Source organism: Elephas maximus, chromosome 4 (assembly GCF_024166365.1).
Source record: "Elephas maximus indicus isolate mEleMax1 chromosome 4, mEleMax1 primary haplotype, whole genome shotgun sequence".
Lineage (NCBI taxonomy): Eukaryota > Metazoa > Chordata > Mammalia > Proboscidea > Elephantidae > Elephas > Elephas maximus.
In genome coordinates, this window is record NC_064822.1 from 82,781,274 (window position 1) to 82,807,672 (window position 26,399).

Sequence of the window (26,399 nt, forward strand, 5' to 3'; positions counted from 1 at the left end):
ACACAAGGAAAATATAGATACCTCACCTGAAATAAAGAAATATAAATCTTGCTTTTTTTTTTTTTTTAATTCAGGTCATAGATACATGGGCTGCCAAGATCCCGTCCGGTTATCCTCTCCTCTCACCACTGATAAACCAAAAAAAAAAAACAAAACTCAGTGCTCTCGAGTTGATTCCGACTCACAGCGACCCTATATTGATATACTTTTTAAATTATTTCCTTCCTTCTTGATCATAGCTATTCTAAATGACTGAGTATTAGGAGTATAATTCATTTTTTTTTTTTTTTGATGATTTTATAAAGATGTAATCATTAAAGACAATAACGGCAACAAACTTCCCAGGTATTTTGAATATGGTTAGCTGCACTGATCAAAAAAGAGAGAGAGATCTTTCTAGTATTTCATCATATTAAAAATATAATTTGTGTTATGAACGTCCATCTTAGTAGCTACAAGCCAACCCCATAAAGCCTATCAGGAAAAACTGACTCCGTGCTCAGGCCGATTCCCACAACCGACTGCGGCACTTTGCCCACATGCACAGGTGTGGCAGAAGGTCCTTGGGCTGCCGCTGGTGGCAGGCGAGCGAGCCCCTGCAACACGGTGCACCCTGCCATGGCTGGTCGGTCAGCCCCACTGCTCTGCTCCGCATGGCAGGCCTGCAGGTGGTGGCCTAGCATCCCGCTCTACGTGTTCCCCGAGCATGACTGCTCAGTACACGGTGCTGGGCACAGGCCTCCACCGCATCCCCTGACGCAGCTCCACCCCACCCCATTCCACCAGGCTATCTGTGCTGTGCAGCCTGGTCATCGCAGCACCTCTTTTGGGCTCCTGTTTCCACGACCTCACACGTATGGGATTTTATTATTGCAGCGATTCTTGGCCTTTTGACGGTTGGAAAGGTGGGAGGAGGCAGTCTTAAGATTCCTAACCTCTGTATGTCCATATGGTTTCTTGGTGGGCGGGAAGGGGCGAGAGGGGTCCTTGGAAAGCTTTGGACTTAGGTTCCCTTAAGTGTCCTCTTCCCACCCTCAGGCTCCAGGCTCATCTTAGCACAACCTGAGCGGCACTTTGACCCTTGCACCCCAAGGCAGAGGCCTCATAGTTGATACCTGGGGTTGACAAGCATGGTGAGGAAGAAATAGGGGAATTATCCCTCTGGCCGCAGCACCAAGCTACCCAAGTCCCCAACCCTCCCTGCCTTTGCCCAGGAGGGTTCAAAACCCAACAGGAATGCCCCTGGTGGTAAAATGTAGATTTTTTAGTTCAGAGCATACAGTAAAGTATCTAATTGGTCTCAAATATTTCACGGAACAGAATCTTCTGAGTATTTTGGGTAACATATGCCCTGTAGGTATCTCTTCAATTGTGGAGAAGATACATTCAATGGTTTGTAATAACAAATGGAGGCTACACAGCAACATGCATCAAAACATTATTATTTACTGTATTATTACATTAAAGATATTTTACTGTATCTGGAAGTGTTTCTTTAATGTGTTCACGCATAGAAAGGGACACGACATATTGTATACTGAGACAGGCATTTGACTGATATTAAATGCGAACCGTACCTGTTTCTACATACCTATCTGTTTGTACTTAGATACAAATTCAACTTAAAGACAGATTTAGGAATGAAACTCATTTGTAATTCAGGAACTGCTTGTAATTGCTTAAGTGTTTGAATGACTATATACATTTTCATATGTTACGAAAATTAAAACTGCATTCTGTATTCAAATGGCTGATAGGAATTTTTTGAATCTATTCAACTGATTATACAATAAAATTTTTATTTAAAATTTTCCTTTCTCTATACTATAAGAGAGCCCTGGGGTGGTGCAAATGGTTTGCACTCAGCTGGTAACCAAAGGGTTGGTGGTGCGAACCCACCCAGAAAAGGCCTAATGACCTGCTTGTATAAAGACTGCAGCCAAGAAAACCCTGTTAGCCATTCTGCTCTAACACATGGATCCTCATGAGTTGAAGTCAACTTGATGACAGAAGATAACTACAACATTTACTGTAAGATGAAACATTACACAGCTAATTAAGGAAGCTCCTTCCTATAATAAGGTATACCTGAGTGGTGCAAACAGCTAACATGCTCGGTTGATACCTGAAAGGTTGGGGGTTTGAGTCTACCCAGAGGAACTTCAAAAGAAAAGCCTGGCAATCTACTCCTGAAAATCAGTCACCGACACCCCTATGGAGTACAGTTCTACTCTGACACACATAGGATTGCTATGAGTCAGAGCTAACTCAATGGCAACTAGAGACAGGTGTTGAGCACCTACCATTTGCAACATTGGTTTTACAGTATTTGAGAAGCATATGCTATCTATCAGGCATTGTACCAGACAATGGTACAATACAAACAACATTGGAAATGTCTTAATGAAGTCTACAGTCTGTTGGGAAGACAGACAATTGAACGATTATAATCACTGACACTGTGTAAGAGCTGTAGATATACGAATAGGTACAAGATTTCTTTTAATTTACAAGTCCATAGTATAAATTTCCTAAACTATAGCAAACATACTGAGTATAACTTATTGAAGTTATTAAGGACCCATCTGAAAGGCTTCGTGCAACGTATATTAGGATTTAAAGGTAGAAAACATAGTTTACCTTTGGCTGGGGGTTAGGAAAGGGGTAGAGGAAGAACAAGCAACAAATAAATGTGAACAAAAAAGGAAAGAAAATGTGTGTGGACCACAACAGGGAATAACTAGTGGCCCAGTTAGTCTCTAATGAGACTATTTATATGGGACTGAGGCAAGATTGGTCTGGAAATCTAGGCTGGGCCACAGTGCAGCTACTGGTTCTTAAGCGCTACCCCTAAGTGTGGTTGATGGGTGTAAGAAGAGAGACGGAGCTGTGTAACTAATTTTGAGGTGACTTCAGAATTTCAACTGAGAAGAAACGAGGGTATGGTATTTCAGATGGGCAAGGAAGAGATGGATTAGAGAGAGAAAAAAAAATCTGTATGATTCAGAAACCAGATGTGGTGGCCAAGAAGGTAAAGGAAGCCAACATCATCGCCGAGGTTTTACACCAGGTTGGCTGTGTGTATAAGTCTGAACTTAATAAAACTGCGAACCTAATACATTCAAGTGATTTTTGAATGGAAGAGGTATATAGAGAAAAGACAAGTCCAAAGAGAAAAAACTGGTTTGTATGTAGATTCAGGAGGCAGAAGGATGAGGTAGAGTCAGCAAAGTGGTTAAGTGAGACACTCACCGTAGAGAAGATTCACATTCAATTCTCTTAGTATCACTGAAAATATGGGAGGGCTCCTGGTTTTTTTCTCTAGTGCTAGCTTTAAAATATAGATATTTCATATTTTGTGTATCTCTCCAGGGCCTATGATTCCTTATTTCGCTCCTGCGCTATCTTTTAATTAAAGCCCTGATGCGTGCCATTTTTTTTAAATGAAAATTTTAGTTTAAAAATATCCCTCTATATATTATACTTCAGAATCTATTACACATCAGGAAAAATATTGAAAGAAAAATACAAATATGGTACATTTCAATAATTCAAACATCCATCCACCCTTCCAGTTACAATAACTTGGTAGTTATTAGCAATTGCCATTTATAATTTAAAGAATGGTCCTCACCAGCCAGTTTCTATTTGTGTTCTACCTCCTATTTTATTCTATAACTCCAGTGGAAACTCAAAAAGTACAAATTGTTTCCTTTCAGGTCATTTGATAGTAGTTCTGTTATGGATAGCCCCAACCCATCTCTATGTACTTTTCCTTAAAAAAAAAAAAAAAAATTTTAATTACTATAAATGCTAAATCTTAAGCATAGCTATCTTTCTGTTGATTGATAAGCTTTGTAAAATAGCATGCTAAAAGGAGCACAAAAATGATCACTTATTCGCCTTATTGACTTGTTAACTATCCAGAGGAATACTGTGAACATCATACTTACATAATGCCTATACGGAAAACAGATTGACACAAAATCCAAAAAGGCCACCTGAAAAAGAAGGTGATGTGTTCTTATCTAGACAAGAATAAAAACAGCTGACATATTGAACCACCACTATTCTACCTGGTACTGTTGTTAAAAAAAAAAAAAAAATCTCCTTTTGACTGACCTTGCCCAGCAAGCAAGAGCATGGGCACCAAAGGGTGAATTTCAAGCCCTGTTCAACCTTTTCAAATCTCGAAGCCAGACACCTTTGGGCACCTTTACGCCATGTGAAAGCTATACAGTATGGTGGCTCTGGGTTACTCCATGCCAGAAACTCTCTGCTATGTGTTACATGAGCAAGATCTCAGTTAATGCTTACAACGGCCGTAAAAGTTAGGCACTATTATTGTGCCCATTATACAGAGGTAAACTAACTTGTCCAAAGTCACAGTTAATCAGTGAAACATCAGAGTTGCTTGACAGGCAATCTGACTTTCGAGCCCTTGTTCTTACCCACAATGTGTTACTCCAAGTATCATTATGTTCAATAAGGATTTATTTTATAATTTCACATAACGATATTTTGTTAATGGTTTAGCTATAACATATGTGTGTGCGGTCATGGGGTGAACAAGTCCCACATAGATACTATAACCTACTGTTCTCTTGATGCAACTACTTTTTAATAAGTGGGGGGACAGGAATATTTAGAATGATGTTTCACCAATGGTTTCAATTTTCTCATATTTGAAAGAAGATTCTTCATTTCAGAAAAAAAAATTTATAACTGACAGAAAAGAAAAACTACTATTAATTTCAAAATGGGTAAACAAATTAACTCTAAAAATATCCCTCCCCTCTGACACTCTTCTCAAAATAAAAGCTTACTCAGCACACTTAAATTCCTAAAAAAAAAAAAAAAATCCTTCAGGTAAGATCAACACTAAGTTGTCCACACAGATAAGGATATATTTAAAAAAAAAAAAAAAAAAGTATTTGAATTATACTCAAAATACTTCACTTGGTAGTAAAATACTTTTTAAAGTATTTCTCAATTCAAACTAGTTTTGCCAAGTGAAAAGTTTTCTTTTAGGTCGTTAAGAAAGCGAAGAGTATTCAAAATGTTTTTTAAACTGTTCTACTTATCACTGTCAATGTTTCCAATGGAAGCATTGGCAAACACAATTTGGCTGTTAAGGGAGAGAAAATGTTGGTCAATTTTTTTTCATTGTCAAAATAAAACCCTTAGTAAAGAAACTCCTGGTTGGAAATATTTGAAAACCTCTGCAGTGTTGCAGTGTTAGGTATAATCATTATATACTTCAGGCTACATAGACTCTCAGAATTTTTTTTTCCCTTAAGATATAATTAGAGAAATAACTCAGGGGGTAGTGCTAAATACCTATAAGCACATAACAACCCACTGCCATCGAATCGATTCTGACTCATAGCGACCCTATAGGACAGAATAGTACTGCTCCACAGAGTTTTTTAAGGGGCACCTGGTAGATTCGAACTGCCTACCTTTTGGCTAGCAACCGTAGCTCTTAACCAGTACGCCACCAGGGTTTCCATAAATACCTATAGTACTGTGTTTTTAAGCAAATAATGCCCAACTTCTGCATTTGTTTGCCAGTTGCGCGCCCTTCCCCCTCCCCACCGCCTTGAGATATATTCATAAGCATGCTATGCTAACTTTTTTTTTTTTACAGAAACATGTCAAAGAGGCTTGGCATGGTGGTGCTGTGAGGGTGCTTCGCAGCAGGAGGGCGCGACTGACAAACGCAGAAGGCACACATTATTAGAGTAAAAATATGGTATTTGTAAAAATGCCAGGAGAATGGAAAATCTATTTGCTTGTTTTTACAGTAATCTTAAACATATAGACTTTGGATTATAGAATTTCGTAAATAAACAAAAAAGATGAAATAGAAGAGCATGCTGTCATGTCCTACAAAAAACTAGTTTCAGTATAGGTTAATGAAGCTGGTCTGAAGGAGAATTTTTCAAAAATGATTTTCCAGTTACTGAAATTTCACCCACAAACCCAAATTTCTTTTAGAATTTATTACTATTTACTTATTTATTTCTAGGAACTTAGGAGTCCCTTGGTGGTACAAAAGGTAAACGCGCTTGGCTGCTAACTGAAAGGCTGGAGGTCTGAATCCACCCAGGGGTGCCTAGAAAGAAAGACCTAGTGATCTATTTCCAAAAAAAATTAACCATTGAAAACCCTATGGAGCACAGTTCTACTATGACACACATGGAGGTCACCATGAACTGGAGTCAACTAGACGGCAACTGTTTTGTTTTTTTTACTTGCCTCTATGGAATCTAAGGGGCCCAACAAACCCAGGAGACTACCAAAATGTTCTGTAAGAAAATTGTTTTTTTTTTTTAACTGGTTACTACATACAAATCCACCAAGGTTGGTGAGACTTTCCAAAATCAATGAACATATAACTGAAAAATACAATAAAATATTGAAAGTTTAGAAAATGTTATGTTCATTCATTCAATTAATTTTTATTTTTGTCACAAGTGATATTTCAAGAATATTTCTGAAAGAGCCAATCAAAGACAGGGTCCCAAGATCATTAAGAAAAATGACATATAAATACAATGTCTTCACAAAATTCAGAGTGACGACTTCCTTCAATTATTTCACTACACATTTAATTAATTTAGCACCTGGGGCTGCCACATAGGTTTCTGCATGTTGGGCACTTGCTTGTCAGTTACTCTACAATCACACATTTAAAGAACTATCAAGCTCATCGTAATAAATATATATGATTTTATAATTGCTTTTTACTATATTAGTCAATAGTGATAATTAATTACAGTTATAATTCTAGACATTATTAAAATTTTAATCCTCTTATGAGTGAAATGTGTGAGCTCACAAAAGGCTTTGTTGACAAATTTTCAAAGAGACTTTATGCTTCAATTGTGACACCCATCCTACACATATATTTAAAAGAATGACATGAAACATTAAATATCCCTTATCTTTATTACTCATCTCTTATTTCTATTTTTACCTGTGTTTTTATTAAAGTGCATGGGAAAAAACCAATAGGGTTCTTTTCTACAAGTGTCAGACAGGTTTTCTGGGCGTAAAGATCTATGTGAGAAAGCTGAGTGTTATCTTCTATAAAACTATTAAAATGGCAGATTATATGCTAAAAGGCATATAAAACTTCAGCTGAGAGCAAATGCTCCAGAAAGTAATTATGAATGTGGTATAATGGGGGTGCAAGTTAAGGTATAACTTCAAGTTAAGGTAAATCCCAGATTATAAATTCTAAGATTATTTAATTTACTACTACAGATAATAATAGTAGAATATGTGGGGGAATCACATTCCTCTTTTCTAAGAGCTAGTTCTTTTTTTTTTTTTTTTTAATTTTTATTGTACTTTAAGTGAAAGTTTACAAATCAAGTCAGTCTCTCCTACAAAAATTTATACACACCTTGCTATATACTCCTAGTTGCTCTCCTCTAATGAGGCAGGATACTCCTTCTCTCCACCCTCTATTTCCATGTTCATTCAAGCCAGCTTCTGACCCCCTCTGCCTTCTCATCTCCCCTCCAGACAGGAGCTACCCATATAGTCTCATGTGTCTACTTGAGCCAAGAAGCTCACTCCTCACCAGTATCATCTTCTATCCTATAGTCCAGTCCAATCCCTGTCTGAAGAGTTGGCTTTGGGAATGGTTCCTGTCTTGGGCTAACAGAAGGTCTGGGGACCATGACCCCTGGGTTTCTTCTAGTCTCAGTCAGACCATAAGTCTGGTCTTTTTATAAGAATTTGAGGTCTGCATCCCACTGCTCTCCTGCTCCCTCAGGGGTTCTCTGTTGGGTTCCCTGTCAGGGCAGTCATCGGTTGTAGCCGGGCAGCACCTAGTCTAGGAGCTGATTCTTAAATTTTTTTTTTTTCTATTAAAAATTTTCCTTCGGAAATACTGATGGCAGTTGGTATTTAAAAATATACTGCTCTAAATCTTAACACCCTCCATTTCTTCTAACAAAAGCCAAAAACAAAACATCTTTTGTTTCCCTCACCTACTAATCAGAGCTAACTTGGTCTCTGGTGTAATGAGGAAGACCTGAGAAACTATCCTCCTTACCATTCTCACCAAAAGTGGATCTCTACTGATATCTCAGAAATAGGCCAGGAAGTGCTAAGAGGCACTTGCAGCCCTCAGGAAGGCTATGAGTCATGGGCAAGAATCTCTGCCCTTATATTTTAGAAATATTCAAAGGGAGTACGAATATCCCCTTCGCAAATCTCATCTTTTTATTTTAATCAAGGACGTGTTGACACAGGGCTACTGAATCAAAAACACATCAATCATACACATTTTTTCAGCATCAAACTAAAGGAGATGGTAGATTTCAGGAAAATAGGATTCTGAAGATGGATATTTCCCTTGTTCCTTATAATAATTACAAGCTGTCTTAGCAATTGTCTACTTTTGCCATTTATATAATGTAGTAAAAGTATCTCATTTATATAAGAACAATATAGTATCAACAATTTTGCTCCTAAAAGTTGTCATACAGAAATTTGCTAGACATTGAGGTACACCTCTCTGAACACAACTAGTGATTCATGAAAAGAAAATGAAAACACTAGCTGGTGAACAGGGGAAGCACCAAAAAGAAAAACACATATGGATTTGATTACTATTTGAATGGCCTGAATAATCTGGAGATCTGATATTGATGAAGATACTTTGGGTGACTTATTAAACCCTGAAGGCTAATTTTAATCTTTCTTTCTATCCATCCACCCTCTAAGCACTTCAATTTTAGATGGGTTGGTGCTGTCACTTGAATATGGCTACAGATTCTTACATTGATATCATCTTACCCCCCTAAATTAATTGTTCTCAAATGTTTCCACCCAACATATTTGAGGGATATGCTACAATTCTATTGGTAAAAGTGGTTTAGTACGGCAGTGAATTTTAATTTAGGATGTATTTTTCAGAATCGCACCCATAGGAATGATGCATCCCATTGTTAACAATCATTGGCATTTGGAATTATCTAAAAACCCTACCTTGTAATCATTCTAACTTAACTTATTTAGGAATGAAACTAAGTGTTTCCTTATCAACTTTTATTCCTGAGATGCCTATGACAAAATTGCTATAACTCGTTAAAAAGTACTTAGATAACACCAGTAATGTACTCTTGGTTGCACGTAAAAAATACTTGTATTCATCCAAAAGTCAGTAATATTCCTGTATAAAAATATCCTTACGTTTCATAGGATAAAAATATTAGTTAAGTGGGAAGATAAGAGAAATGTTATTTCTAGTTGATCGGTAATTCCTTATTTTAGTCCTTGCTTCTAAGAAATCCCTCCAAATATAGGAGAATGCAGATTTTTCTGCTTTGCCCCCAAAAACAAAGAACGATTGCTATTCCCTTCCCCCAGTTTCTATATAGAGTCACTAAAATCCATCTGTATTACAGTCATCTTTAAAAATGATAACTTTGCCAAAACTAGTCCCATAAATTGATGTATTAGAAAAACTAGTGTGAATATTTTAATATCCTGCCATTCTAAAGGGTAAGCTTTAGGCTTTGTATTTATATATGAATATTAGTAATTTATCTCTGTCTATATGTATGTCTGTATATACACATGTATATGTTTATGCATACAGAAATTTAACTAAATAGAAAAATTAAATTTTTGTTAAATTATTTTTATGTACACACTATAAGCTATATTGTCATCTTTGATAAATGTGGGAAATTGAGGCACAGAAGCACCCTCTAGGTGAGAAGCAAACAGCATATGACAAAGAACAGAAAGACTGGTAAAGTGCCCGTGCCTTATGTGCTGTCCTCTCTGGTCTAAACACCAGATTGCTATAGAGACGCCTATAAGGAATTCTTTAAGATGAGACCTGAATAGTTAAAGTAAGTAAATGAAAGATGTATTCTGAACTTGGGAATTCTCAACTACCATATTTCCTTCTTCATTTCCAGAAAGTTACTTGGCTCTCCACAAGTGTTTGGTATAACAAAAGAGTGATAAATTGCTTCTAATGACTTTTTTGGAGATACCATATTACCTCTATTATGTGGAAAACGACAAGTAGCGTGTGTGTGTGTGTGTGTGTGTGTGTGTGTGTGTGTGTGTTTTCCTTCCTTCAATGAAAGGAATTGATACAAAAGACCAGGTAGCACAATTTAAGGGAAATGAACCAGTCTCCACAAAACAGACACTTTAATGACTAAAAATTTTAGATCATAAAGAAAATCATATTTGATTTACAAATACCTAGAAATCCCCCAAAAATGAAGATTATCCAACTTTTAAAAATGTGTTTTTATTAAAACCCTTATTAAAATATTTCCCACTCTTTTAATTTACATAGATCTTGAAAAGCACACAGCCCATCTACAGTTTACAAGTGCCCTTTCCAAATTATCGACTTCAAACTCAGTGGGAGTGATGACTTACCTCACTTTAGAATGGCAGCCGGCTGATGAACGGGAAGCATAAACTCACATCCACTTACATTTCTGTGTGATCACCAAGAATATTTCTAGAGTTATAAAGTGGTCTTTCTAACTGGGCAAAGACCGCTGACTGAATCACCCCAAGTGGTCAAAGAGACATACATAATGTCAGTAAGTGAGACTATAAAATGATGTATCAGTGCAATTCTATGTTAAGAAACTGTAAGAAGAAAATCACTGTATGACTAAGGAGTCCCAACAATGAAAAAAATTTCAAGATTTAACCAGGCATGTTTTACTACAATAATTCCATTATTTGTGTTAACAACTTAATTTCCCAATACACTATCAGGTAAGAGAGAGCAAGATCTGTGCCATAGTACTTGCAGGGTAAGCGGCGATATGCCATAGGCGTCATATCTGAAAGCGCATCATGAGATAGTGAGGAAATGACATTTACAGACAGAATAAATTACATAACACTGAAACATCTGAACTAGAGCTCAGAGCTCTGGGGAGGGGTGAGGAAGGAGGCTGAAGAACACCTGACAACCAAGGCTGCTTTCTGTTTTTCAAACCTGCAAGTTGACAGAAAGCTGTCGACACCTTATGGAAAAACCCGTAAAAAAAAAAAAATCCCAGTAAGCAAGAGTTCTGCTGCTATACAGTCTTTATTTCCTTTCTTTTAATTGTCATTCAGAACAACTTCTGAAGAACAAAGCCCAGTGTATTCTGCAGTCTGATTCTATGTTCTCCAATCCAAAAAATAAACTTGCTTTGTGACACTGTCTGACAAGAAATCACAATTTCTCATAGATGTGAGACTTCTCAGAGGAATAAACAGGAAAGTATTAATGTTTTGAAATAACAGAGGTCTTGGATTTAAGTGGGCACACAATAACGAGAATATAAAACTAATGAAATATAATTCTAAATCAACAAAATTAGGATATGGTGCCATCTCTATATACTATATCGATGGCGTTTTTCTGGTTTAAGCTAATTGCAAAATTTGGAAATGAGAAGCTTCTAAATGTAGCAAATACAAATGAGAATTAAAAAAGAAGTTTGCTAAATGGAATAATTTTTTTTTTTTTTTTTACTATTTTATAATAAATTTTAATATAACAGTCCTACAATGGGGTAAGATGGAAGCAAATGACAGAAGCAACTTGCTCGATTGTAAGAAACAGTGACTGAAAGTTATAATCTTTTCCTTTAACAGAATCCAATCATTTAAGCTTTGATATTTGAGCGGCCTGGTTATTTGGGGGCCTTTGGGGTCATCTGGCCATCTCTTTTCTTCTATTTCCTTCCATTTCTACCTAGCCCTTCCTTTTTCATCTTCTGAAATTCTACTCATCCATTTAGTGCAAGCTCCCCCAGTACGCCTTACCCGATCTCTACAATCAGACTATTAATTCCTTCCACGATATTGCCTGTTCCTTTACTCTTTGATTGATATTTTCAAGGATGGGTGTCTATCACTTACCAAGGCGTTGCATTTTTATCTACTTCACAACGTAGAAAATTTTTCCTCACACTGAACCAAATTGAACTCCCTATAATTTTAAAGAGTAGCACCTATATAGGCTTAAAATAGGTATGAGGTATAATAGAATACAATAGGTATGAGGTATAATAGAATACAACCACTGGCCTGGATTTAAATTCTGGTTTAGGGGAAGGTTCCTTTCTCCTCTGATTTTTAATTAGAGATCACTATACCTATTGAAAACCACAGAAACCATAAAGAAGAAAACATTGATAACCCATAGCCCAACTACCAAACGGTAACTGTTGAAGTTTTGGGACATCTCTTTCTACTTCCCTTTACCACCACATATGTTTTCTCTCAGTTGGATGCTCTTTCAGCTGCTTAATGCTAAGTACTTTCAACCAGAACCCACCTAGAATGTTGGAGCCAAGAAAGGAAACAGACTTTACCTCAAGAGCATGAGTTTACAGGGAAGTAGATGTGGCTGAACTTCTCTGATTCTTTGTCTTTCCTCTCAGAGAAGATATGTTCTGCTCTGGGGAAGATACTCACCACCCATCTGTCAGTTTGTCATACTGTGGTGGCTTGCATATGCTCTGATGCTGGAATCTATGCCACCGCCATTTTAAATACCGACAGGGTTATATATGGTGGGTAGCTTCCAGTGGAGCTTCCAGACTAAAACAGACTAGGAAAAAAGGCCTGACAAACTACTTCCAAAAATAGCCAATGAAAACCTTATGGATCATAACAGGATATTTTCTGATACAGTGCTGGAAGATGAGCCCCTTGGGCTGGAAGGCACTCAAAATACATAGTACTGCAACAATAAAAAAAATAGACTGGAGCATACCAATGGCTGTGAAGATGACGCAAACCCACGCAAAGTTTCATTTAGTTGTATGTGGAATCATCATTAATTGGAGCCAACTCAACAACAACTAACAATGACAGGAAAGATACAGTTCCTCCCTAAAGAAAGAATTATCTACTTTGCAGGTTTATGAGAAAATATTGCTGATTTTGTTATCTTATTGGATCTACTTTAAAGACCCTACAAAGGACAGGGGGAGCCTCTCTCCTGAAAAAGAGGGCCTCTACATTACTGGGGAAGTATACTAGCAAAATAGTATACTTTTTAACCAGCCTCAGAAAGTGATGTCTCCCCTGGCCTTTAGAGGCTGAGCCACAAGGTACCCCCTCTATTGACTGCTTCACCGATAAATTCCACCAAATAGAGATGATTGTTGTGTGACTTTGAGTCGATTCCAACTCACAGTGACCTTATAGGACAGGGTAGAAGTACCCTGTAAGGTTTCCTAGTCTATAATCTTTAAGGAGCAGTTCACCAGGTTTTTCCTCCTGTGCAGCAGCTGGTGGGTTCAAACTGCCAACCCTTTTGGTTGGCAGCTGAGCGCTTAACCACCAGGGCTCCTTAATAGACATCGTCAGGCCCAGAAAGCCTACAGACTCCTTTACTGGAAGAAATTGGTTAGACCTAAAGGCTCTGGGTACTAAAATGGGGGTAAAGCTGTATGTTGAACTGGCTCTAATTTATGGTTCTTCATCCAAGTAACTGAGATAAAACTTTCATAGACCAAGTACAAATATATGTGTAAACACACCTGTAATTGATTGTAAAAATGTCTACGAATTCTTCCCATCCCAGTTTCATACCTGTTAGTAATGTGATGTTGTGGCTCCTTCCATTAAGGGGTAGAATTTATTTCTCTAACCCCAAACCTGGGCTTGGCCATGTGACTTGCATTGGATCACTGAACATTAGCAGTGGTCTGAAAAAGTACATGTTTACTGGGCTGGTCTTTAAAACCCAGAGATGTAACCTGGGCTAATCTACTAAAAAACGTAAGATCACATGGTGAGAGGCCCTAACCATCCAAGCAGTCACAGCCATCACAGCAGATCCAGGATATCATGAGCTAAATAAAACTGTTGCTGTTTTGAGCCACTAAGTTTTGGGCTGCTTTGCTCATCATGAAGAAAACAACTGATAACAACACTCTAAACAATCTATTAATAAATACTTTGTGGCTAAGACTAATCAACAAGTTAAAATGTCAATGAACTGCATATTCTCTGATCAACACCTTCAAAGTAATGTTTCTCCATTTTGTCCAAAAAAAGATTCATTCTATCAAATGAATATAATATTTTTAATTTATCTATATTGATACTTGTCATTCTAGTTTATTCATTTTAACTTTTACATGAATAAACCACAATTTGTCTTTTTATTTATTTTGTTTTTTTTTAATTGTACTTTAAGTGAAAGTTTATATTCAAGTCAGTTTCTCATACAAAAAGTTATACACACATTGTTATGTGACCCTAGCTGCTCTCCCTACAATGTGACAGCACTCTCCTTCTCTCTACCCTGTATTTCCTGTGTCCATTCACCCAGCTCCTGTCCCCCTCTGCCTTTTCATCTCGCCCTTCAGACAGGAGCTGCCCTAAGTGAGCAAGGAAGCACACTCCTCTCCAGTATCATTTTATGTCTTATAGTCTAATCTTTGTCTAAAGAATTGGGTTCAGGGATGGTTTTAGTTTTGGGCTAACAGAGAGTCTGGGGGCCGTGACCTCTGGGGTCCCTCCTCAGTCAGATCATTAAGTCTGGTCTTTTTATGAGAATTTGAGCTCTGCATTCCAATTTTCTCCTGCTCCATCAGGGATTCTCTGCTGTATCAGGGCAGACTCTGGTGATAGCTAGGCATCATCTAGTTCTTCCTGTCTCAGGCTGATGGAGTCTCTGGTTTATGTGGCCCTTTCTGTCTCTTGGGCTCATATTTTCTTTGTGTCTTTGGTGTTCTTCATTCGCCTTTGCTCCAGGTGGGTTGAGACCAATTGATGGATATTAGACGGCCACTCATTAGCTTTTAAGACCCCAGACGCCACTCACCAAAGTGGGATGCAGAACATTTTCTTAATACACTTTGTTATGCCAGTTGACCTAGATGTCTCCTGAAACCGTGGTCCCTGCCTGTCTGTCTACTCTGTCCCTCGAAGTGTTTGGTTGTATTCCGGAAAATTCTTAGCTTTGATTTAGTCCAGTTGTGCTGACTTCCCTTCACCTAAAATAATTCTTGCCTGCTATCTAATTAGTGAATACCCCTCTCCTTCCCTTCCCACCCTCATAACTACCAAAGAATGTTTTCTTCTGTGTTTAAACCTTTTCTTGACTTCTTATAATAGTCTCATATAGTATTTGTCCTTTTATGACTAATTTTACTCAGCATAATGCCTTCCAGATTTATCCATGTTATGAGATATTTCATGGATTCATGGTTGTTCTTCACTGTTGTGTAGTATGCCATTGTGTGAATATACCATAATTTGTTTATCCATTCACCCATTGATGAGCACTTTGGTTGTTTCCATTGTGAACAGTACTGCAGTGAACATGGATATGCATATATCTATTCATGTGAAGGCTCTTATTTCTCTAGGATATATTCCAAAGAGTGGGATTGCTGGATCATAATGGTAGTTCTACCTCTAGCTTTTTAAGGAAGTGCCAAATTGATGTCCAAAGCGGTTATACCATTTTACATTCCAACCAGCAGTGTATAAGTGATCCAGTCTCTCCACAACCTCTGTAACATTTATTATTTTGTGTTTTTGGGATTAATGCCAGCCTTGCTGGGGTGAGATGGTATTTCATTGTAGCTTTGATTTGCATTTCTCTAACGGCTAATGATCGTGAGCATTTCCTCACATATCTGTTAGCTGCCTGAATGTCTTCTTTGGTAAAGTGCCTATTTTTTTTTGTTTTTTGAAAATATTTTGGCTGTTCATTTTTTCCTAATTGAATAAGACTGCAACGAACAATCTTGTACATATCCTAGTAGTCCTATAGTATACACACCTTTAACTTTCTAGATATTGCCAAATTGTTCTCCAAAGTAGCTGTATCAATTTCCACTGCCACTAAAATCATAGGAAAGTTTCCATTTCTCTTTATTCTCACCAACATTTGGTATTGTGAGACATTAATTTTTGGCAATCTGATGGGTATAATATGGTATATCATTTCAATTTGAATTTCACCATAACTAGTGAAGTTATATATCATTTATGCATGCTTCTTTTTCCATAAAGTTCTTTACAACCTTTGCATATTTTACTCTTAAGCTGTTTGTCTTTTCTCCTTCGGCTTAATTATAAAGTTCTAAATGCTTATTCTTTGATGACTTATTGTTAAAGTTGTGTGTCAACTTGGCTGGGCCACGATTATCAGTGGTTTGGCAGTTATGATGTAGTTTGGCAGTTACATGGTGATGCGATCATTTTCATGAGGGGATTTGATATAATGTGATCATCTCCATGATGGGATCTTCTATAAGTAGCCAATCAGTTGAAAGTGTGTTTCCTTGGGATATGGTCTACATCAAATATAAGTGGGCTTTTTGGCAAGGCTCATGGGCTTTTGCTTGCACTGGATCCTGCAGCTGGCTCCTGTTCATCTGACCTCCAGTTCTTGGGACTTGAGTTAGCAGCTTACTTGCCATCTTGCCTGCCGCCCTTGGGATCTGTTGGTGTTCGCTGCCTGTGAGCCAGAGCCCTGCTGTCTGACTTGCCGATTGTGCGTTCACCAGCCTCTGCTGCTACGTTGAGTCAGGAGAAGCCTTCAGGGTGACCGACATTCCAGTCTCTGCAACCATATGAGTCATTTCCTAAATATAAATCTCCCTCTCTATACATATTTATAGCTTTACTGGTTATGCTTCTCTAGAGAAACCAGCCTAAGAAATTACATATAGTAGTATTTTATATGAACATGGATGGCATCGGGATTGGAGGAAGATGCATTAACAACCTGCAATATGCAGATGATACAACATTGCTTGCTGAAAGTGAAGAAGGCCTGAACAACTTACTGATGAAGATCAAAGGCTACAGCCCTCAGTGTGCATTGCAGCTCAATGTAAAGAAAAAAAAATTCTCACAATTGGACCAGTAAGCAACATCATGATAAACAGAGAAAATGTTGAAGTTGTCAAGGATTGCATTTTTCTTGGATCCACAATCAATGCCCATGGAAGCAGCAGTCAAGAAATCAAACCGCAATATTGCATTGGGCAAATCTGCAGCAAAAGAAGTCTTTAAAGTGTTGAAAAGCAAAGAAGTTACTTTGAGGGTTAAGGTGCGCTTGATCCAAGCTATGATATTTTCAATCACCTCACATGCACGTGAAAACTGGTCAGTGAATAAGGAACACCAAAGAGGAATTGATGCTTTTGAATTATGGTGTTGGTGAAGAATCACCACGGACTGCCAGAAGAACAAACACATCTGTCTTGGAAGAAGTACAGCCAGAATGCTCCTTAGAAGCAAGGATGGTGATGACTTCATCTCACATACTTTGGACACGTTATCCGGGAGGACCTCATGCCACCAAGAATGAAGAACCAGAGGGGAACCTGTCCTTTGGACCCAGGGTTTCTGCACTGAGAAGCTCCTAGGTTAGGTGAAGATTGATGACAGGGACCACCCCCAGAGCCAACAGAGAAAGCACTCTTCTGCAGCTGACACCTTGACTTTGAACTTTTAGACTCCTAGACTGTGAGAGAATAAACTTTTACTTTGTTAAAGCTATCCACTTGTGGTTTTTCTGTTATAGCAGCACTAGATAACTAAGACACTAGATATATGCTTTTCCAATATCTCCCTTCAATCAGTGACGTGTTTTCCTGTTGTCGTTTTCTTATTTTGCCTTTTTATGAATAGAAAATGTAAATTAAGTGAAGCCAAATTTACCTGTCTTTTCCTTTATGAAATCTTTCTTTAATTTGAAGTCATAAAAACACTCCAATTTTTGTCTTTAGAATTTTTAAAGTTTTGCTTTTCAATTTAAGGCTTTTAAGCCACCTGGAATTTATTCTGTCACTAGTATCTAATTTTATTTTTTTCCATACGGATAACCAATTGTCCTAGCACCATGTACTGAAGAGCTTATACATCCCCTTCCAATTTTTAATGCCATCCCTACCATATATCATGCGTCTGTTTATGAACTCTCAATTCTTCTTGCCCCTCTCTAATCTATGGTAGACTTAATACCAATCCCATTCTGTCTAATTTTTTGACTTTATAATAATTTATGATATTTTAAAGAAAGCCACCCCCACTCTCCAGTCTTCGCTTCTTCAAAATTGCTTTGGTGACTTCCTCCATTCTTTTGTTTCTACAAGTAAATCATCTACAAGTACACCCTCCTTCTGGGAATGATTGGTGATGCTCTTGAATGTAAAAGCTGTGCATTACGAATCCTCTTTTACTGCCTTACCATTTACAGCCCCAACACATACACATACAGAGTCATAGTCCTTCTTGATTACTCAGAAAAAAAAAGAAAAAAAAAGGCTCCCCAAAAGCATGAGTAAAGGAAAGCAACCAAAAAAAATTATTCAATTTTTAAACTTTAATTAGGAGGAGGGACCAAGATGGCTACTTCATAAGACACACCCTGCTGTCTTTCTACAGCAAAGACCTGAGAAATCAAGTGAAACAAATACAGATGACAATCCTGGAAAACTGAGCATCAAATAAATGGAGAAAGAATTAGATTGCAAACCAATCGGAAGAAGAAACTGATCGAAAAGAGCAAATGAGGAGACATGAGGCAGATGGGGTGCCCCAACCTGGCACAGTGTAGTCATCTTGAGACAAGGCCAATGGCAATTCCAGGTGAGGGGCATAGAAAAGTAACTTCAAGGAATTCCCAACAGGGAACAGAGAAACTGCATTGACAAACCCTGAGTGAAGCAGGGTGAGCAGGACATGAACCAGATCTAGGGAGGAATGGATCAGGAGAAAGAGCAAAAACTTCAGGGATCCTAGTGTCCACAGAGCAGGGAGAGAGTCGAAACCCAGAGATAAGGTGGCTCACCAACAATGGTCCCTAACCATTAGAGTGGGCGGTACACATGGAGTGGTAAGTCCACAGAGTGTTAGTGGGATATTGTCCACCCAACTGGACCAAGGGCAGACACCCCCTCCTCCCAACTGATAGGGGCCAGGTCCCCATTACCGACTTCAGTCAATGGGAAGTGCCCAGGCACCCTCGTTTGGTGACCTGAGAAGCATGCTCCCCCTCGCCCCACCCTCCTCGTACTTAGAGGAGCAAACCCTCGCATCCCTATAGCCATCCACAACTGGGGACACAGTCCGATCCCTCCCTTTTTTGCTGCAACTCAGCCCTGGACCCCATCCCCCATCGCCCACCCACACAGCGGCAGCAGTCACGGTGCTCCTGGCCGCCTGACCATGCCTGACCGGCACCACTCCCTGCCCACCCTCGCCTGCTGTCCTGACCTCCCCGCAAGTGCTACACAATGACTCTAGTGACACCGCCTACCTGAGGCAAGCAAAGGAGAGCACAGTTTGGCACCCCCACCACACCCACCACACCCACTGCCTCACCCATTCAGTGAGTGCCGTCACCTGCTCCTGCACAACTGTATCAACTACAGACTGTGGCCAATGACTGGCAACCTCATCTTCAGCCACCCCACACGACCAGCGAATGGACACTCACACCCATACCACCAACTGCTGCCCCACCCACCCCAACCATTGGTGGGCACTCCAGTACTGCCAGGCTAGCAAACAGCGACGCACACCTGCACCACCAGCCCAGATATATCAAAACAAAACATCAGGACACAACAACATCCAACCAATAAAAAAGTACAATAGTATCTTAATGCCTCAGAGACAACAACAAAAAAAAAACAATATCAAATCACACAAAAAAGCAAGACAAGGTGCCTCAAGCAAGTGACCAAAATAAAGGGCCAGAAAACCTTCCTGAGGAATAAGTGGTAATGGAACTACCTGATAAGGAATTTGAAAGACTTCTTCTAAGAGATAAAGAAAGAGATCAAGGAAAACACAAAAAATCAAGGAAAAAACAGACAAAACTCTAGAAGAACTTAGGAAAACAATACAGGAACAAAATGATAAAATAAATAAGCAATTAGAAACCATACAAAAACAAAACTAAAAACCAAACCCAATGTCATTGAGTCGATTCCGACTCATAGCGATCCTATAGGACAGAGTAGAACTTCCCCATAGAGTTTCCAAGGAACACCTGGTGGATTCGAACTCCTGACTCTTTGTTTAGCAGCCATAGCACTTTAACCACTACGCCACCAGGGTTTCCCATATAAAACAGCAACTAGAAATCCAGAAAATTAACAATAAAATTTCAGAAATAGATAACTCAGTGGAAGGATACAGGAGTAGAATTATATCAATGGACGACAGAATCAGTGAAATAGAAGACAAATACCCTGATACTAATTTGTTTGGGGAAAAGTCAGAAAAAAAAAAAAGTAGAATGAAGAAGCCTAGAATTATGTGGGACACTATTAAGTGGATCAATTTACACATCATAAGAATTTCAGAAAAATAGAAGACAAAAAAAAGCACAGAGAGAATTTTCAAAGCTTTGCTGGAAGTCTACTTCCTTTATATCATGAAAGGTGAGAGGATATCTATCCAAGAAGCTCAACAAAACTCATACAAGATAGATACCAAAAGAAAGTCACCAAGGCATATCATAACCAAACTTTCCAAAACCAAAGACAAAGAAAGAATCCTGACAGCAGTTCAGGAAAAACAAACTCTCACCTACAAAGGGGAGCCAATAAAACTAAGCTCTGATTTCTCAGCAGAAACCATGCTGGCAAGAAGGAAATGGGATAACATATAGAAAGCCCTGAAAGAAAAAAAATTGCCAACCAAGAATTATATATCCAGCAAAATCATTTCTCAAATACAATGGCGAAACTAGGACATTCTCAGATAAACAGAAATTAAGGGAATTTATAAAAACCAGATCAACCTAAGAAGAAATATTAAAGGGAGTCCTTCAGACAGAGAATCAGCAACGTTAGACAACAACCTTAGATGAAGATACATAATGCACTACCCAGATACCAACCCAGATAAAGAATTCTTAAAAACAAAATAAAGCTACAAAGCCTGAAAACAGGGAACCAGAGACATCAATCTGTAAATGAAAACTTCAAAATAAAAAGGGAGAATAAGTGATATAGTTACAGAACTTTCATATGGAGAGGAAGTCAAGGCAATATCAAGGCGTAACGGTTTTAAACATGGAAGATAAACGTAAATTTCAGAGTAACCACAAAGAAAACTAACAAACCTACTCACGAAAATAAAAAAAGAAGAAAATCATAGACTCAGTAAACATAAAATCAACAACAATGAAGGGAATGAAAAGAAAATCCATAAACAAAGAAAACTAGTATAGAAAAGTAAGCAGAACAAAGAAACTGTCACCACACACACTGACACAAAAACACATACAATAAAATGACATCAGTAAATCCATACCTACTGATAATCACACTGACTATAAATGGTTTAAATGCACCCAGTCAAGATAAAAACATATTACTCATCAATATGTTGTCTATAAGAGACACACCAAAGGCACAAAGATAAAAATAAGATAAAAATCAAATAATGGAAAAAAATATATCAAGCAAACAGTAACCAAAAAAGAACAGTAGTGGCAATATTAATCACTGATAAGATAAACTTTTAGGCAAAATCTACCATAAGAGACAAGGAAGGGCACTACATGATTAAAAGATCAATCAACCAAGAGAATATAACCATAATAAATATTTACTCACCCAACAAGAGAGCTCCAAAATACATAAAACAAATCTTAACGGTATTGAAAAGAGAAATAGACAATCCCACAATAACAGTAGGACAGAACAAATAGAAAGAAACTCAACTGACATACAGAAGATTTAAACAACAGAATCAATTAAGTAAACCTCAGAGACATAAACAAAACATTCCATTCAACAGCATCACGGTACATATTCTGCCCCAATGTACATGGGTCATTCTCCAGAAGAGGCCATATTTTATGTCACAAAGCGAGCCTCAAAAATTCCAAAATATCAAAACAATACAAAGCATATTATCTGATCAGTGCTATAAAATTAGAAATCAATAACAGGAAGAATAAGGAAAAAAATCAAATATATGGAAACTGAATTAAAACTCTTGCTTAAAAATCACTGCGTAATAAAAGAACTTAAAAACAAAATTAAAAAATTCCTAGAATCAAAACAGAAAGCAAACCCAACATAGAAAACCTTTGGAACACAGCAAAAATAGTTCTAAAGGGTCAGTTTATAGCCATAAAAGCACACATCAAAAAATAAAACAGGCCCAAATCAATACATTAATCATACAACTTGAACGAATACACAAATAGCAGCCAAAGAAGCCCTTATCCACCAGAAGAAAGGAAATAATAAAGATTAGAGAAGAAATAAATGAAACAGAAAAAAAGAATCCAAAGAATTAACAAGACTAGAATTTGGTTCTTTGAAAGGATCAACAAGTTGATAAATCACTGGCCAAAATAACAAAAGAAAAGAAGGAGAAGATGCTGATAACTCAAATAAGAAATGAGAAGAGTGACATTACAACAGAACTAACTGAAATAAAAAGGATGGTAACAGAATATTAGGAAAAATGACACTCCAACAAATTTCAAAACCTAGAAGAAATGGACAAATTTCTAGAAACACACTACATACCTAAATTAACACAAACTGAGGTAGAAGATATGAACAGACCTGTAACAAAAGAAGAAATTAAAAAAAAAAAATAAAAACCTGTTGCCATTGAGTTAATTCCAACTCATAGTGACCTACAGGACAGAGCAGAACTGCCCCATAGGGTTTTCAAGGAGAGGTGGTGAACTTGAACTGCAGACGTTTTGTTTAGCAGCTAAATTCTTAACCACTGTGCCACCAAGGCTCCAAAAAAAAAAAAAAAAAAAATCAAACTCATTGCCATAGAGTTGAATCTGACTTATAGCAACCCTATAGGACAAAGTACAACTACCCCAAGAAATCAAAGAAGTCATAAAAAACTCTCAAACAGAAAAAAAAAGCCTTGCCCCAGAGAGCTTCACTGGATAATTCTATCAAACATTCAGAGAAGAGCTGACATCAATACTACTCAAACTATTTCAGAACACAGAAAAGGAAAGAATATCCCTGAATTCATTCTATGAAGCCAACATAACCCTGATAACAAAATCAAGCAAAGGTATCACTAAAAAAGAAAATTATAGACCAATATTCCTCAAAAATATAGACACAAAAATTCTAGCTAACAGAATTCAACATCACATCAAAAAAAATAATACATCATGACCAAAAGGGATTCATACCAGGTGTACAAAGATGGCTTGACATTAGAAAATCAATCAATGTAATCCACCCCATAAATAAAACAAGGAAAAAGAATCATACAATCATCTCAACTGATGGTAAAAAAGCATTTGATAAAGTTCAACACCCATTCCTGATAAAAAAAATTCCCACCAAAATAGAAATGGAGAGGAGGGGCCAAGATGGCTGACTAGGTAGAAGCTACTTCGGATCCCTCTTGCAACACAGACTCAGAAAAACAAGTGAATCGATCACATACATGACAATCTACGAACCCTGACCATCAAACACAGATCTAAACAGCTGACCTGAGTGACAGAAACTGAGAACGAACAACCACGGGGAATCAGCAACTGTTTCCGGAGCCTGGAGCCAGCGTCCCTGTCAGAAAACCTAGGCGCCGGGCATTGGACTGGGTGCAGGGGAGCTGAGCACGGCATCCTGTGACAGCGCAAACACGGGACCCAGCCCTAGCCCCCAAAATTGACCTCAGGGGAAGCCCAGGCAGTGCACGCAGACAGCGCAGTGACATGGCTGACAGGAGGAGAAGTCACTGGGAGGCAGCGACTGGTTTTGAAGCTGGCAGTACGGTGTCCCAGCCGGGAAACCTTGGCACTCGGCTTTGGACTGGGAGCGGAGGAACTAACCATGGCTTCTGAGACAGCGAAAACACGGGATGCGGGCCTGACCCTCAGGGGCAATGTTTACCCAGCTAGTGCACACAGTCGATGCACCCCTCGGGAATCTCAGATAAAACAGTCATCCCAAGCAAGATAAGTAACTTTGTCTATATTCCGGGGTGCTACTCTCTCTTATTTATCTGAAACCTCCACCCACCCCCAGGCAGCTTCATTAACGTTGGAATTTCCTGAACCAGAGAGTGAACTGCACTGAGGTTTTTCTTTCTTTATTTATTTATTTTTGGTCTTTTCCTAACCCATTCTCCTGGCCTGAGAGAAGCAGCTACAAAAAACCCAGGGACCAAAAATCCTTCCCTAATTGGGCTAAAAACACAGAACCAGCTCCAGCCAAGCATACGTGATCCACAGTCTTGGGCTTTCATCCCTACAGGGAACAAGGTGGCTATTATAATGCAAAGGCATTTCTGATAGGGCTCTGACTGTTATTGTTTTAGCGGATTACTGGAAAGACAAGTTTCCCAGGTCTGATATCTCTACCTGTTAAACAGAGCCCTCACTGACCCACAACAGGGAACTGAGGGCTGAAGCTCCCCCCAGGCCACCTAGCCTCCTGCCTTAGGGGTCTAAGGAGGGTGACACCTACCAATCTGTAGAGGTACTTGCATTGGGGGCCTAAGGTCCAGCTGCAGAGCCCACCCACCAAAGTGCTTTAGGAATAGAGACACACCTACCTCACTGGCACTTGGGGGGAGCCTGTCAGCATCCTGCCCCCCCCCCCGGAGAGTGAACCCCTGCTGCTACTAGAATCTGGTGCACACAACTATCATCACTACTTCTCTAGGTGGATAGGTGACAGTCTGCACCACACACTTGGTGACACAAAATCAGATTCTACTCAAGAATAGTGAATGGACTCTTAGGCTTATATATCTGGTAACAGCCCAAACCAGCTGGTAATAGGACATAAGTGAGTCAAGGGCTACAACACTCAAGACAGCGCAATCTAGTAGCCCATCTACGTATATTGAAAGAAAACAAAACAAGATGAGACTCAGTGAGCAAATATAGAATAAATCACTACAATATCTTAGTGATGGCTCGGAGACAGCAGTCGATATCAAACCACATAAAGCAGACCATGATTGCTTCTACAACTCCCCAAATTAAAGAATCAAAATCTTTCCCAAATGAAGATACAATCCTGGAATTGCCAGATACAGAATATAAAAAACTAATTTACAGAATGTTTCAAGACATCAGGGATGACCTCAGAAATGAAATAAGGCAATCTACAGAAAAAGCCAAGGAACACACTGATAAAGCAGTTGAACAACTCAAAAAGATTATTCAAGAACATAGTGGAAAAATTAATAAGTTGCAAGAATTCATAGAGAGAAAGCATTCAGAAATCCAAAATATTAACAATAAAATTACAGAATTAGACAACGCAATAGGAAGTAGAGGAGCAGACTAGAGAAATTGGAATGCAGAGTGGGAGATCTGGAGGACCAGGGAATTGACTCCAATATACCTGAAAAAAAAATCAGATAAAAGAATTAAAAAAAAATGAAGAAACCCTAAGAATCATGTGGGAATCTACCAAGAAGAACAACTTGCGTGTGATTAGAGTCCCAGAGCAGGGAGGGATAACAGAATACACAGAGAGAATAGCTGAAGACCTGTTGGCAGAAAATTTCCCTGACATCATGAAAGACGAAAGGATATCTATCCAAGATGCTCATCGAACCCCATTTAAGATTGATCCAAAAAGAAAATCACCAAGACATATTATCATCAAACTTGCCAAAACCAAAGATAAAGAGAAAATTTTAAAAGCAGCCAGGGATAAAAGAAAGGTCTCCTACAAAGGAAAATCAATAAGTTCAGACTACTCAGCAAAAACCATGCACTCAAGAAGGCAATGGGATGACATATATAGAGCACTGAAGGAGAAAAACTGCTAGCCAAGGGTCATATACCCAGCAAAACTCTCTCTAAAATATGAAGGCGAAGTTAAAACGTTTACAGATAAACACAAGCTTAGAGAATTTGCAAAAACCAAACCAAAGCTACAAGAAATACTAAAGGAAATTGGTCAGAAAACCAATAATATCAGATACCAGCACAACACAAGGTCACAGAACAGAACATCCTGATATCAACTCAAATACGGAAATCACAAAAACAAATTAAGATTAATTTTAAAAAGAAAAAACACTCAAAACAGTGAATCATTGAAGTCAATATATAAAAGATCACAATAATCAAAAAGAGGGACTAAATACAGGTGGCATAGAACTGCCATATGGAGAGGGATACAAGGCGATATAGGACAATATAAGTTAGGTTTTTACTTAGAAAAATAGGGGTAAATATTAAGGTAACCACAAAGAGGTATAACAACTCCATAACTCAAAATAAAAACCAAGAAAAACATAACAACTCAGCAAACATAAAGTCAAATACTATGAAAATGAGGAACACACAATTTACAAAGAAAAACGTCTCAACACAAAAAAGTAAGTGGAAAAATGAAATTGTCAACAACACACATAAAAAGGCATCAAAACAACAG

The 26,399-nt window shown here is 38.3% G+C and overlaps 1 protein-coding gene across 18 annotated transcripts in view; it reads right to left on the reverse strand.

Moving 5' to 3' along the window:
* SOX5 (SRY-box transcription factor 5) overlaps nt 1-26,399 on the reverse strand; it is a 1,155,824-nt gene that overhangs the window by 592,951 nt on the left and 536,474 nt on the right. For 2 of the 18 annotated variants that reach the window (XM_049885157.1, XM_049885154.1), the window contains exon 3: nt 27-128. The exons of 13 other annotated variants lie outside the window; for them this stretch is intronic. The gene's annotated coding sequence lies outside the window, so the exon portion shown is untranslated. Of the gene's footprint in view, nt 1-26; nt 129-3,953; nt 4,002-26,399 lie in introns of all 18 variants that reach the window. 3 more of the 18 variants (XM_049885158.1, XM_049885156.1, XM_049885155.1) reach the window with 2 other exon arrangements.